Raw genomic sequence first — 15,819 nt, 5'->3', positions numbered from 1 at the left:
ACATATGTATACACCTATATGAATAAGTGTAAAAGCATATACAAAATAAATATGTGTTTTAGAGGAGTAAGGTACTAATAGCTAGGAGCATCAGAAATGGCCTTATGTAGAAGCTAAGTTTAAGAGGAAGCTAGGGATTTTAAGAGGTATAACTGAGAGGAGAATTAATTCCAGAGATGGGGAAGAGACTTTATAAAGGAAAATAAATGGGAAATGGAGGAACAGCTTGGCTTGCTTGTAGCATGTGTCAATGAGAAAAAAAAAAGCCTAATAAGATTGGAAAAGTAGTTGGGGCTAGGTTGTGAAATGATTTATATCCCATAAAGAAGGTTGTTCTTGATCCTAGAGATAATAAGCAGTTATCAGGGTTTATTGAATAGGAATATTACACTGCTAGTCCTTAAAATAAAAAAAAAAAACACTTTATGGGATTGATTGGAGCATGGAGAAACTTGATGTGGGAAGACCAATTCAGAGAGAGTACAGTAGTACAGTCTGATATGATGAGGTCTTAACCTAAGATGGTGGCTATGTGAGTGGAGAGCAGGGGACAAATACAAAAAATATTATGGAATTAGAAATGCAAAGAGTTGACAATTGACTAGATCTGTAGGATGTGGGAGAGTGAGGAATCAAGAATAGCTCTGAGGTTGTGAACCTGAGCAATGGAAAACATGGTGGTGCCCTAGGCAAAAATAGTGAGTTCACATGAGTGAAGGATTTTGGGAGAGAGATAATGAGTTCTGTTTTAGACATGTCAGTTTTGAATGCTGACAGGATATTTATCCTAAATGTCCATTATGCAGTTTTCAAAATGACACAAGGGGTCAGATGAGAGGCTAAGGCTGGATTTATAGATTTGGGAATTATCTGCATGGGATTGCTATTTAAATCCACAAAAGCTGATGAAGTCACCAAGATAGATTGTAGAGAAATAATTGAAGAGGCCTCCTATAGAGCCTTGGAGTATATTCATGCTTGTGTGACATCTAGTAAAGCCCAGTGAAAACCATTAAACACTATATTAATATGAGTTATTATTATTATTATTGTTATTATTATTAGTTCACAGATGGGTTGCAATCTACATATGTGGAAAGTTCCTCTACCAAGAATATCCCACACTGCTGAAATCAGATATAATTCATGTAGTTGTATTATGCTGCAACTGTAGTACTGTCAAAAAACATCCCCTCTTAAGATCTCTCTTAATACTTCATATATCTCCTATGAAATGATCATATCCTGTTTGGCGTTATAATGTTTGATGGATTTTTCACATCTTCTACTAAATTTTAGAGTGCCATGATGGTAGGGGCCCATGTCTTCTTTAACTTTTATTCAGACGTTCGCACAGTTTCTTACATGTATTAAGCTTTTGATAAATGTTAGATATTTTGATTATGTCATCTATCTATCATCTATATCTCTATCATCTACCAACATGTCTTGTTATATTTATTTATTCATTTACTTATCCTTTATTTATCTATCTATCTTTTTATCTATTTAAAGGCCTATGATTTCATTGGTGTAGGGAGTTTCAAATATGGAAATTTCTTCCACTGATGCATATCCCCAGCCAGAGTCATAACTAGGGTTGTGCTTCGCTCTGATCTGGACAATGTTTAAAGTTCAGGAAGTTTGCCTGAGTGAGGGATTTAAAGGACTTCTGACAAGTTATTGAATTCTTCTATAGAAGAAGGAAGGGTAGAGCCTGGTGTTTGGTATGGTAAAAGTCCAGTTGATAGAACCTTTTATAGGATGGTGAAAGGTGAGATAGAATGACCTTCCAGTGGTGGAATAGCTTGATTCTCCGGCTTCCCTGAGAGACACTGACATTGGCAAGGGCCTAAACTCTGGTGGTGTCAAGGGCTGGAGAGAGAGGCTGGGCCAGGACACAGCACAGCTATCTTCTCAGCATGCCTAGGGAGAAGACAGCAGAACAGAGAAATGCTAAAAAGAGATCCTTCCCTACCCATAAGTGAGCAAGATTTCCCTTCTGCTGGAGTAAAGTACCTCCCTGTGGGTACCTGTGCATAGGGAGACCTTGTTTTTAACCCTAAAAATTTGCTTTATCTGGTTTTTCAGACTTTCTCTAGTCTCCAGGTAGAGAACTCAGACCTGATAGAAAGCATGATGGTTACTCTTTGAGGGAAGGAGGTGTACACTCGAGGAATAAATAAGCTCCCTATTGCCTCTTAGATCAAGTATATATTCCTATATTCTGATTCCATTTTACTCCATCATTGCTCAGAAACAGAAATTATTGAAAATATTAAAATATGGAATATTTATGATATTAATATTATATAATTATGAGAATAATATAATAATGTAAATATACATATAAAAACCAAAGGTAGAAAGCAGAAGCATGGTATCCAGGAAGAAAAAGGAATGGGATTTTGCAGAGTGAGGAAGGAAAGATGATCTGCAGTCATTTGCATAGGCCTAGGAGCCTGGGGTCTAAGGCTCCCACAGGGAGTTAGAGGTGCCTGCTTTTTATAGATCTCCCAACAAAGTTTAGGGCTATCCTGTGGGAATTGAATGACTAAGACTGCTTTAGTGAGTTGAATGAATCTTCATCTATGACCTTGGGCAAATCATTTCCTTCCTCTAGGGCTTCAGTTTGCATCTCTATAAAAAATATGAAGTCATAATAAATAATACCCAAGTCCCCTTAAGCCTTACCATAATACTTTGTAGAGTTTGTGAGGGAGGGGACTTCAAGATGTCTTTCATCTCTCTTCTTAAAGCATCCATCTGTTTGCTATCATGATTATTACCCCATCTATCTCTTACTAGACCCCAGTAATCAGACTCCTTCTATGTCAAATGTGAAGAAACAATTGACCTTAGTACCTAGCTATCAATGATTAGTTATACAAAAAGGTATCTGATACCTTGAGGGAAGGATGGTCTTCCCCATCAGAAGCATCATGGTACCTTGAAATTTGTTTTCCACCACAAGGTGGCATTCATCCATTCCCCCCAAAATGAGGATGTCTTTCATGCCCTCTGCCTTGGGCATAATTTTCAGTGTGCAAAACATTCTAATTAGAGCTCTGCCTACAATTTATAGTCTTGATGTGTTGCTATGTCACTGAGAAGTTAAGTAATTTTACTATATCTTCCTAACTCTATGCTCTCTCCTCTTTATACCATGCTGCCTCTCCGTAGACATATGTTTAAATGTACAATTAATTATGCTGAATGCTTACACTTTAAAATAATGCTACCATGGAGAGAATCAAAAAGTTTTATGGCTTTTCCTTGGAATTTAGCAGAAATTAAATTAAAAATCCTATGCTGTTTGTAGGGAGAGGCAGTGTGGCATGGTGGGTAGATTTGGATTCACATTTAGCACTTGATTTACACTGACTATCTGACTTAATAGCACAATTACTTTATTTTTCAGGGCAATGAGGGTTAAGTGACTTGCCCAGGGTCACACAGCTAGTAAGTGTCAAGTGTTTGAGGCCAGATTTAAACTCAGGTCCTCCTGAAGCCAGGGCCAGTGCTTTATCCACTATACCACCTAGCTGCCCTGCACAATTACTTTCAGTTTTGACTGGTCTATCTGATTCCTAACAATAAACTCTGTGAGATATAGATTAGCTGTGTGACCCCAGGAAAGTTATATTATGCATATGTGCCTTAGACACCTTCCCAGGACTTGTCTACCAAGTCATAGCAACTGGGCCAATGTGTTGACAACAGAGTTTTGTAAATGACCTATGAGTCTGCAATAATTGTTGCTGCTTCCAGGAAAGATATGGATTACTGGGTGAAAGGGAAGACCTTTATTGTCTGTATCACATAGGTCACTGTGAACAAGGCTTACACAGGGTATTAATTATTTGACCATGGGCAAGTAACTTGACCTCAATGAGCTTTGTTTTCTTCATGTATGAAGGCAGCTCAAAGTAATTGCTCTTTTTAGTTCAAAGTTTTATTGTGGAGAAGTTGCTTTGTAAATCTGGAAAAGCTATATAAAATAAGGAATAGCAGCATAAAATATATTATTAGGGGGCGGCTAGGTGGTGCAGTGAATAAAGCACCAGGCCCGGATTCAGGAGTACCTGAGTTCAAATCTGGCCTCAGACACTTGACGCTTACTAGCTGTGTGACCCTGGGCAAATCACTTAACCCCCATTACCCCGCGAAAAAAAAAATACTATCAGAGAAATATATAACCAGAAAAATAAATTGGCCAGTCACATAGTAAGAGTGATGGATAACCAATGAATGGACATCCTTCCTGCTTCACTGGTATACAAGAAATATCATTAAAGATAAAGGAAGATTCCCCAACTTCTTGGGTGAACCCCTGTAGTGTATTCACAAGATGACATAAAAAAGAATCACATAGAACAAGAAGACATGGATGAGTTATAACCTGTACCACTGGAGGGAATGAATACACATATGGATGAAGTCACAGAGTCATTGAACCATGGTGATATGATTTTAAAGTTCGAAATTTGAATTTTGAAAGAAATTCTATGAAAATAATTTCTTAACCCAAGAATGACTATGGGATTTGGGGTACTTTTCTAGGTCAATGGAGAAAAGATATTTGATCAGAGGGAGTTTCTATTACTCTCTTAAATCATATGATATACCCTTGGGACCACTGTTGTGTATGACATTGCAATCCAAGGGGAAAGAGATTCTTCTGAACCTATTTACCTTGCAGAAACATGATTTCAATATTTTTGAAAGTATTTATCCTTTTCTGTGTTTCTAACATGTGTCCTGAGCTCTATTAACTTTCCTATGTGACCCTTCTGAAGCAACTTCAGTCTCTCAGGTTGGCAAGACACTGATGGACAATTAATGTGTTATCAGTAGTACATGTGGTGACATTTTTACCACCTACTCTTGACAGAACATAACTCCAACCTGAGAGCCATATTAATGCATTATGAGGTGGTAAGCTTCTTTTAAAGGTAACTGAAATTCTCAAAGGCAGGAAAATAAAGATGTAATCAAGCCTGAGATGTTGTTTTGCAGTTTATTTTCTGCTTAACAAAGTGGGAAGAGGAATTTGCTGCCTTCCATTCCATATAACACCAAAAGGGCAGCATTGGGAAAATCAAACTCTTTCCATCTTTAACACTCTAGAGACTGATCTTCACACTGTGGAAAGGAAAGTGTTGATGGTGTGAACAGTTAGGCCATTTAGAGAAACATATTATGTGCAATTTGTTCCAAATAATATGAAAACATGACGTTTCTCCAACACTACATTGGTAATGTAAGCAGTGAAGGAAGGGATTGATATTTTATAGATTCATCTGATTAAGTTAGCCCAAGAATTTGGTATTAATAAAATCAGCTGCCAGTGTTTATGCTAATACACTGGACTGATGGATATAAGAAAGGGTTTTTCATGGGGGAGTATGTTTGTTTTTCCAAGCCTAGTGACCTCTTCGATTTGGCCTTTTAAGTCCTGAGATACTGCTCTCAACAGAGAACATCCAGGCCATTAAAAGTATTGTTGTTTTAATTATGATACAAGGACGAAGAATAAGGCTAGGGAATGGACTTGGTGTAGGGAATGCCTTGGTAATTAAGTCCTCTACAGAAGGTCCACATAATGACTTGGGAGGGTTTCCCTCTAGCTGTCTTGACGTTGCTTGGATAGCAGTGGAGTAGTCAAGGTGTCTATAGGTTGTCTCTCACTCTTCCCACATGATTGGCCCACCTCCTTTTATGGTTGTACATTTCTCTGATAATATAGTTCATGCTGCTTCTCCTAATATTTATATAGCCCTTCAAGCCCTTTCCCCATGACTCTTTGAAGTAGTTAGTGCAAATACTTTTAACTCCCTTTCATAGATGAGGAAACTAAGTCTCACATATTTGCCAATGGGCAAACACCTAGTGCTCTGCATAAGTCTTGTTTACCGTGATCTCTGTGACATAGACTAGCAGAGGTCTTCCATTTCAATTATGAAGCCTGGAATATTTGTCCTGGAAGAAGAAAACATCATAGTGACCTTTTAACTCATTGCCAAAGCTCTATCATCAGTTCATTGCCTGAGTAGCCCATATAGGATTACATAATCATAAATTGAAAGCTAAAAAGTTCCTTGAAGGTGATTTATTGGAAAATACACTGAATTTGAAAGGGATCAATTTCTATCTCTACTATTTACTATGTGACCTTTGTCAAACTGTAATATTTCTGGATTTCAGTTTCTCATCTGACAATGGGGATGGAGTGGACTATGTAACTTATGAGATCTTTTCCAGCTCTAAATTTTTCATATTAATTTCCTCTTTCAGCTCCAAACTGAAGGCATCTAACTATAATGCAAAGAGGAGGTTCATCCCTTAAAGGAAAATTCAGTTGCACCAATAGTAAATCATTAATCATTAGCACCCATTGGACAAATAATTAAACTTGAAAATATTGGAAAGATCTATGATTTTCCTAAAGTTAGGATCTTCCTCTGTGAAGGACTCCCTTTACTAATATATATCACAATCAGCTATGATTCATTAGATAAACCCTGGGAAATTGTCCAAGACACAAATGGTTTCCCCATGAGTTTATGATATACATGTGAATTATTAATTTTCTTACTTAGAGTATACTTTCCATGTCTACAAAATTTCCACAATAATGAAATCTCCCTCTTCCTCAAGACTACTTGTTTTGCAGGGATATTTATTTAATAAGTTGCAATTTATAGCAGGAAATGTTTTTTTTTTAATTCTGTGTATTTCAGTAAATCTCTCCAGTCCCTCAGCCTCATTTTTACTATCATTAAAAAGGAGGTCAGATTAAATGATCCTTATGGTATGATTCAGCTCTAATATTCTATGAGTCTATACCTAATGTAGAACATTACATTATTCCATGCTTTAGTTAGCAGAGGAGAAGAGAGTCCCTAGAACTAAGGAGGGGGAAACAATAAATAAAAGGACACACCATGGGAAAGACATGATTAAATATGTAAACATGGAGAATAGACTGAAATTTCACTGGTACAGAGAATTCCTTGATGAAGAAACTCTCTCTAGCAATGCAGATAAGCATCTTTTCTGTAACTCACAGAATTTTTCTATTTCTTATTCCCTTATTATGTTATAATTCACTCTTCTTGATTCATAAAAATGATTTTTAGTGTGCTAACCTTGGCAATATGGTCATTTGTTGAGTCTTGGAGGTGGGGAGGAGGTAAAGTTGGTCTGGAATAAACATAATATATTGAATCAAGGGATAGGCCCTAGGTCCAAAGTACCCAAGAGATCAATGGGCTGCCCTTCTGTAGTTCCAGCACCCACCATGTTTTCAGTCAGCCCAAGTTAATAATTAGAATAAATAAATAAGGCCCCGAGAGAGTGTCATATTTGAACCTGCATTCACATGTCTCAATAAAACATGATCCCAACCTCATAAGTTCATTAGGGAGAATGAAAGAGAAGAATTCAGGAGACAGATTGAGGAACTCATCCTGAGTTCTTCAGTCTCTTATAATTGACCTCTATCTGCTTAAGATTCATCATATGTAGAATGCAAGCTTGTTTACAGTGACAGTTATGGCAATAGTGACTGTTCAGAGCCCTGTTTAAAGCTTGCTAAATGCTTTCCTGACATTATTTCATTTGAATCTCACAGTAGCTCTGTGAAGTAGATCCTAGAGATATTATTATACCCATTTTACATATCAAACCAATGTCCAGTGGAGAGTAGAATCAAGACTTTGACTTGAGGCCTGAGAACACCTGAACACTCTAAGAAGAGGACAGTAGTAATTCCGCAATGTCAGAAGTGTGAACTGCTTAACTATGTGTGAATCCTGACCATTTATATCACATGCATGTATCCTTCATTTGTGTACCTTGGCTACACAGGTTAATGCTACGTGTTCCCTGTCCACAAATATGCACGGTTCCCTCACTGGTGGTGTCTTATCCTATGGGAAAGTATACCTTGTGTGTAAATATCATGATTTAGTTTGTTATGCTGTTTTATTAAATGCCCTTTTCTCACATTAATGTATACTTTGGCTAGCTGGTAAAAGTAAGCACATTGGTAGAGGCTCATAAGAATTGGTGTTAAGTAGGTGCTAATATTGAAAATAAATAGCTTTTCAAGGATCCTAATGTAAGTGAAGCCCTTAGTGCTCTATAGTATTAATATATTAAGTTGTATTACAGTAGAACACTAAGTTTGACTTTTTTATTATAAATTTAAAATCAGTGCAATGCAACTTCTCTCCTTCCCACTCCAAATGAACAAGCAAACAAGAAAAACAAACAAAAACCCAAAACCCAATTGTAAATATGCATAGTCAAGTAAAACAAATCCCCAAATTTGATGTTTATGAATTTTTATGTGCATATATTTATTTTTGTATGTATTTAATAAGGAACCTACATATATGTACATGCATAAATGCATATAAATACATACATACATACATACATACATACATACATACACACACACATCTCACTCTGCACTTGAGTCCATAACTTTTTCATCAGGAGGTAAAGAGAAGGTTTCATCATAACTCCTCAGGAATTGTGGTTGTTTTCTTTGTTGATCAGAGTTTCTAAATCTTTTAAAGTAATTTCTCTTCATAATATTGTTCCTATTATATAAATTGTCTCATAGTTCTATTCATACCACTCTGTTTCAGTTCATACAAGTCTTCCCAGGTTTATCTGAAACTATTCCTTTCATCATTTTTTTTCTTTTTTTCTTTTTCTTTTTTTTTTCTGAGGCAATTGCAGTTAAGTGACTTGCCCAGGGTCACACAGCTAGTAAGTGCTAAGTGTCTGAGACCAGATTTGAACTCAGGTCCTCCTGACTCCAGGGCTGGTGCTCTATCCACTGTGCCACCCAGCTGCCCCCATCATTTCTTATAGATCAATATTAATCACATTCATAAGCTATAACTCATTTAGCTATTCCCCAATTGATTGGTATGGCTGCAGTTTCCAAATATTTACTACCACAAAAGGAGCTGCTATAAATATTTTTGTACATCCTTAGAGTTTATTTTATTTACTAATAACTACCTTGATCTACCACATTCTTATTCCTCCCCTCTCTTCCTTTCTGTTTCCCAAATGAATGAAATGTATTTCTATTCCCAACTGTGTATGCATGTATTCTTCTTTCCTTTGAATAGTTCAGATAAGGCTTATTATGTTCATGTCCCCTGAGCCCCTGCACTTCCTCCTAGTTTTTATAGACTTCTACTTGCACATCCAAATCATGTGAATTTATTTTCCCAATCCTCCTTTCCCCCAAGCCTCCATCCACCCAGAATATTTCCCTTTCCTTCCCTTTCCATCTGTTATGGGCATCAAAATATAATAGAACCAGTCTTCTTCCCTCTCCCTAATGAGACCTAAACTCCTTGTATAACCTCTGATAATGATACAGTCTGAGGGCAGACATGTATCATATTTCAGTATTAGAATGTAAACAGTTAATCTTGTTTGGTCCCCTATGAATAGTCCCTCACATTTATGGTTTCATGTTTATTTTGATTTTGTCAGGAGTGCTTGGAAGTTTTCCATTTAATTAAAGATATATTTTCCCCCAATTGGATTATACTCAGTGTTTCTGGTTTAGTTATACTTAGTTGTAAGCCTATATCATTTACCTTTTGGAATATTGTATGCCTAGTTCTCTGTTTTTGTGTACTAGTGGCTGCAAAATTATTAGTGATTCAGATTGTGGCTCCTTGGTACTTGAATTCTTTCTGATTTTTCTCCCAATATTTTTAATATGATCTGGGTGTCCTGATTCTTGGCTATAAAGTTCCTGGGACTAAATTTTGAAGTTTTTCCCCCCAAGTAGGTGACAAGTATATTCTTTCTAAGCTATCTGAAAATTTTGTGATAATTTCTTGGAATATGATGTCTAGATTTTTGTTTTTGGTCATCATTCTCAAGTGGTTCAATGATTCTTAAATTTTTTCTCCTCATTCTGTTTTCCAGGTCTGCATTGAAATACCTTAGATTTTCTTCTGTTTTAAATCTTTTGACTTTGTTGTAATATTTCCTGCTGTCTCATGGAGTCATTAGGTTCTATTTAATCCATTATAGCTTTCAGGGAATGTGTTAAGTTTTGTGCCAAGCTGTTAATTCCCTTTCCAATTCTTTCTTCCATAGCTTTCATTCACCCCTCCTCATTTTCCCTGTAGCACTCTCAATGAATTTATTTTGAAAAATTAACCTTTTAAAAACTCTTGATTCATCTCTGCTAGGAATTTCAATTGAACCTCTACCTGTCATATTTTCCTTTGCACTTTTCCTTGCAGATGTTTTAGAGTAATTTTCTTTATTTGGGTTTATGTATTCAGCATCATTGTCACCATGATATCTATTTGCATAGGATCCTTTTTTTTTTGTTCAGTCTTCCAGCCTGCTCTTTACATTACACTTTATTTTAGGTGTGGGCTCTGTGCATTTCTGGAAGGAATGTCTTCACTGAACCTGTTTTGTGTAGGGTCCTGCTGCTGCTTTCTTTTTTTTTTTTTTTTAGTGAGGCAATTGGGGTTAAGTGACTTGCCCAGGGTCACACAGCTAGTAAGTGTTAAGTGCCTGAGGCCGGATTTGAACTCAGGTACTCCTGACTTCAGGGCCAGTGCTCTATCCACTGTGCCACCTAGCTGCCCCTGCTGCTGCTTTCTTAAGGTATTGAGTGTTGTGTTATTCCACAATTTTAGGGACAACTTAGGCTGAAGACATGAAAACTTTCAGTACTCCCATAGTGATCTGATCTAGGGCACAGTCTGATTACTACTATCCCTCTCTGAGCTCTATAAGCTCCTGAACTAGGTTTGTGTTCAAGCAATATACCTGTGGGCTTGCCCTTGGTTGGAGTTGCAGTAGACTACTTTTGGACTCAGTCATTATCAGTCAGCTGTAAAGCTTGATGGTTCAAAGTGACAGAATTAAAGGCTTCTCTTTCATCTGGGATTTCTGCCCAGTTTATTCTGCTGCACAATTCAGACTGAGCTAAATCTGGAATTGAAATTCTTCTCTCCTACTGGTGAGATAACTAAATAACTGCTACTTGCTCCTGAACTTTCTCCTTGCTCAGTACATAGTTTCATGCCTATCACTTTCTCCCTCACTCCAGAATTCCACCCTTAGGTACAAGACACCTACTTAGTCTGCCCTATATCTGTAATCCAGAAGTAGGTAGTGAGTACTACCAGTTAGTACCTCTTCCTCCACCAGGTCATTTCTCTTTGTACTAAATCCTGGGCCTCTTCTTGCCCTTGTGCGTACCTTCTTTCTGCACTGTAATGCTTCAAATGACTGTTCCTGGCTAGACAAAATCCTCAATGACTGCAGATCTCTCTGTCTTTCTCCCTTCTAACTTGAGCAGGAAAAATATTCGTTCTGATTGGATGTTTGTAGATTTTCCAATCAGCAATCAGTTTGGTGTCTTTTCTATTTCTGTGGAGAGGGAGCTCAGCTATATTTTGTGTAGTAGTGCTCAGCTATGTTTTCTTCCTCCTACTCTGTCATTTTGGCTCCATTGCTCAAATCCCCTACCCTCCAACTCTTACCTTTACTTTGACTGTTTACTTGGTGAATAAGTTGGATGATGAATTAATTCAGTAGTAGGTATTCAGGACGAGAAATTGCTGTATGCTCCCTAAATCTAAGTCTATAGGGTTTATCCATAATATACTTACTACCATTAGTTCATACAGAAAGGATACAAGAACATTTTCTGATCATGCAACATGATTGCCTAATTTTTCTGCCATTTGTTCTGATCTCTCAGAGGCAAAACATTACGTGTGGAAAATAAGAATACTAAAGTATTTTTAGACTGTAGGAATAACATCATTTAAAAAATAGCAACACAACACAATAGCTTCAAGTATTATTAGTGATTAGGGCAAAAAATAGGGCAAAAAATTCTTAAGACATTCAGATATACTAGACAGACCTCAAGCACCTTTTGAATATACCTTCAAATGAATAAGGTTGATAAGGATACAAGAAGGGTTGATAGAGTTCCTTTTACTTCCTAAGAGCTGTGTCATTTAAATGATTTCTATGTACTTGACCCTCATCCTTCCTGGAGAAAAAAGAACAGTCCAGACAGATAGAATTAGGTGACTATATGAGATATTTTGTCTATATTCTAGTATTATATGTTTTATATTGTGATTAGCAGGTGGTTGATTATTTTCACAAAAACTGTTTTCGTAGTTTCTTTGTTAAACTATTTCTTTCACCTAAGTCTCGGTTTTGATATCTTGCAGTTATCTTATGATTTCTAAATATGGCATTTATTTTCTTTTTCATCAAAGGAAGTATGTCTTTTTATTTTGTATGAACATGTGACAAAAGGGTTCTTTAATTTGGACCAGGAAAATATGCTGCTTAACAGAGAATGATGCCATATTCTGAAATATGGAACTTTGGCCCTCTACCTACAGGCTGAACTACCATTATTGGTGACCCACTATAACTTGCTAGTCCCAGGCTATGGTCAGTATCCTAATCTAAAAACCAAAGCCTATGTGGGTATGACACCTACTTTGCCACTGCTGTCCTCCTTCCTATCTGATATTTAGAAGCCATCCTTCTTCAATACAATTAACTCAGTTTCAGAAATTTGCCCTGGGGCTGAGCTACTACAAATAGTGAGTACATATTCATCTAGCCCACTATATATAGTTGGCTCTAGTCCATGCTTCATATTCCATCCAGGCACTTGGGTCTATTGGGATATTTTGCCATCTGTCTTGATGATACTTCCTTTTCACCCAGATTTTCACCTCCTACTCTGGGAAGAATAGTCAAATCAAGATTCTCATTGCTACTGGAACCCCAGGTGACACTATACTGTGTTGTTATCCTTCTGAATGCTCAAACCAAAACTCAACTTCCTTGCCTTAAGTACCCTGTTAGATACATTGACTTCCTCTATTAGAAGTTCCTAACACAATGCCTGGCACACGATAGGCTTAATAGTTGCTTTAAAATTTAACTAAAAATAACTAATTTAAATATAGTATCACTGTTTTCAAATAAACAAATGTCATTGGTATCTTGGATATATATATGTGTGTATATATATGTGTGTGTGTGTGTGTGTGTGTGTGTATAAATTGGGAAATAGAGATTGATAGTTTTATTAGAAATGATTTGGTATAACTTTTCATCTATTCAAATTCTAGCAAATGAGGTATATCCTCAGATATCTGAAAACCTTGATAATAGATAACAATATCATCAAGAGTTAATGTTTTTGTTAAGTAGCCTCTGATTACTAAAACCACTAAGAGTAAACATGGGAGAAGAAAAATCTCTAAGGAAGAAGAGAATCACTTGAAAGATGGAAACAGGAAAAAATTTAAAAAAAAGTCTGCCTGTAGTGGACATCTTGAAACTGTAATAATTAGACATGACTTAAGACCTGAGCAAAAACAGAGACATCATGAACCAAGGGACAAATTATTGTTTGTTTTTTAGAGGAAGTATATCTTATTTATAAGAAAGCTGAGAAAGGTATAAGGTTTTTTTGTTTGTTTGTTTTGCTTTGGTTTTTTGAGATTTCTGCTTGTAAGAGACACTAAAAATCATGATGGTGCTTTATTTGCTTAGAGAGGCACAACTATTAAGTTTCTTAACTGTACTCTAGAGAAAAGTCTTTATATCTAAAGAGCATTTGTAAATACCCCTAGATATAATGTTATTTGTCCCTAGGCCCCTGTTTAACAACCTGTGCCCTAAATCCAGGCGCTCAAGTTAATAGGTGCATTGTCTCTAACATGACTCAATAGAATCCTACCTGTTTGTGAATTTCTCTGTAGGGTAGAGCTGTGCCGGTTATGGTACATTGAATGGGGTGATAGAATTGTAGTTAGAGGCCCTGGGTTCAAATGCTATCTTTGTCATTTATTACCTCTGATAAGTCATTTAACCTCTCTGAGTCTTGGCTCCCTCATCCATAATATGAAATGTTGTACTAGATTATTGCCTAAGACCCTTCCAGAGTTCAAAATATTATCCATTTACTTTTTTCTTTCTTACCACCCTGTTTACAAAAGCTAATAGCTGTAATATCCTATTTATTCTGCCCCATTTTTTCAAGTATGGATAAGATGACCCCTTGTTTTCTTTTATAGCTTCAGAGAATTTTCCCCTCACTAATGATCTCTCTAATGCTTTCTTTCTCAAATCCACTATAATGCTATTTGAGCTGTGAAATAACTAAATATGAGAGAGAGTTAAAGAAATGTATTTTCTTGAAGATAATGCTGAAAAGAAGCATGTATTATGAGTTGCAATACTTTTATAATCTTATAATTTTGACAATGAACAACTTTTCATTGAAAGGACTAGAGTTTCCTTTCTGTAGGTACGCCTTTCCACCAATAAACCTAATAAGTCTTTCACATTTTATGAGCTGTTGTAGAGGAAAAATGCTTAACTTTTTGTTGTCCTTCAAATGTAAGACTTCATCTCTCTGCTTCATACCCCAGGAACACACTCCTGCATCATCTCTGTCTCTTGTAAGATTATTTTTATTTCAAGTACCACTTTTTATATTAAACCTTTCCTGACCCTCCATCCTAGCTCCTCAAAATTATTTTGTATTTATTTTGAACATATTTTGTATCTACTTATAGATGTACATGTTGCCTCCCTTAATAGAATGTAATCCCCTTAGGAGCAAGAATCATTTCCTTTTTTGTCTTTGAATTCTGACCGTCTAGAACAGTGTTTGGCATATAATAGGTAATTATAAAATGCTTGATAGGTATGATTGATAAGCACTGGGAAGATTTTTTTGTTAATGATTGTCTCTTTTTCTGGGCAGGTCTTTGGGCTGTAGACTCATAGTCTATTGATGAATTAATACACAAAGCATACAAAATTGATATAACTTGGAAGGACGTCACAGGGCTTTTCTTTTTTTGGAAAAGCTTCTGAAAACCTCCACACAATGAAAACTAGTGAAGGAAGAAAAAACTTAAAATATGATGAGAGGAATTTAGACACCAAATTCCATACAACAAGCATTTAATAAGTGTCTATGATGGTCAAATAGCTGGGCTAATCAAAAGGGCTACAATGATGACAAAAAACAAGGAATTTTTGTACTGGTGGGCTATAACAATGTATACAGCTAAATAAAAACAAGATGATTTGAGGAATAAGAGAGCACTAACAACTAGAGAGATGTGGAATCTCTTCCCAAAAGTAAGGTATGGAATTTAATAGGTAGAGGCCAAGACGGAATCTCTTACAAGCATGGGGTACAGCCTGTCTAAAAGCATGACAACTGGAGATAGAATACCAAGTTTTAGGAACAAGAAAGAAATGGGTCATTTTGGTTGGAAATAGAGTATGTGATGGCATAATATGAACAGGTGTGTAAATAGCTTTAAATGCCAAACTTATGAGTTTGTAGTTTACCCTACAGGGAATAGGGGGTCATTGAAGTTTCTTGTACAGGGAAATAATGTCAAGAACTTATTTTAGGAAGATTATTTTGGCACCTATGTGGAATGGCTTGATGAGAGGAGTGACTGGAAACAGTAAGTAATTAAGAGACTATTGGAATAGTCTAGTCAAGAAGTGGAAAGGATCTAAAATAAGGTGGTAGCCATGTGATTACCAAGAAAGAGACAGATGTGAGAGATAGAACAGATAAAGAATCAAAAAGATTTAGCAATAGCCTAGATAATTGGGGATAGGGAAGACTTAAGGATGACTCCAAATTTATGAACCTGGGGGATTGAAAGATTGATGACACTTTCCTCAGAAATAGGGAAGTTTAGAGGAGGGATCAGAATAGCAGTT

Source organism: Dromiciops gliroides, chromosome 4, assembly GCF_019393635.1.
Source record: "Dromiciops gliroides isolate mDroGli1 chromosome 4, mDroGli1.pri, whole genome shotgun sequence".
NCBI lineage: Eukaryota > Metazoa > Chordata > Mammalia > Microbiotheria > Microbiotheriidae > Dromiciops > Dromiciops gliroides.
The sequence above is the reverse complement of the archived record's forward strand: the minus strand, read 5'-3'. Positions refer to the sequence as shown.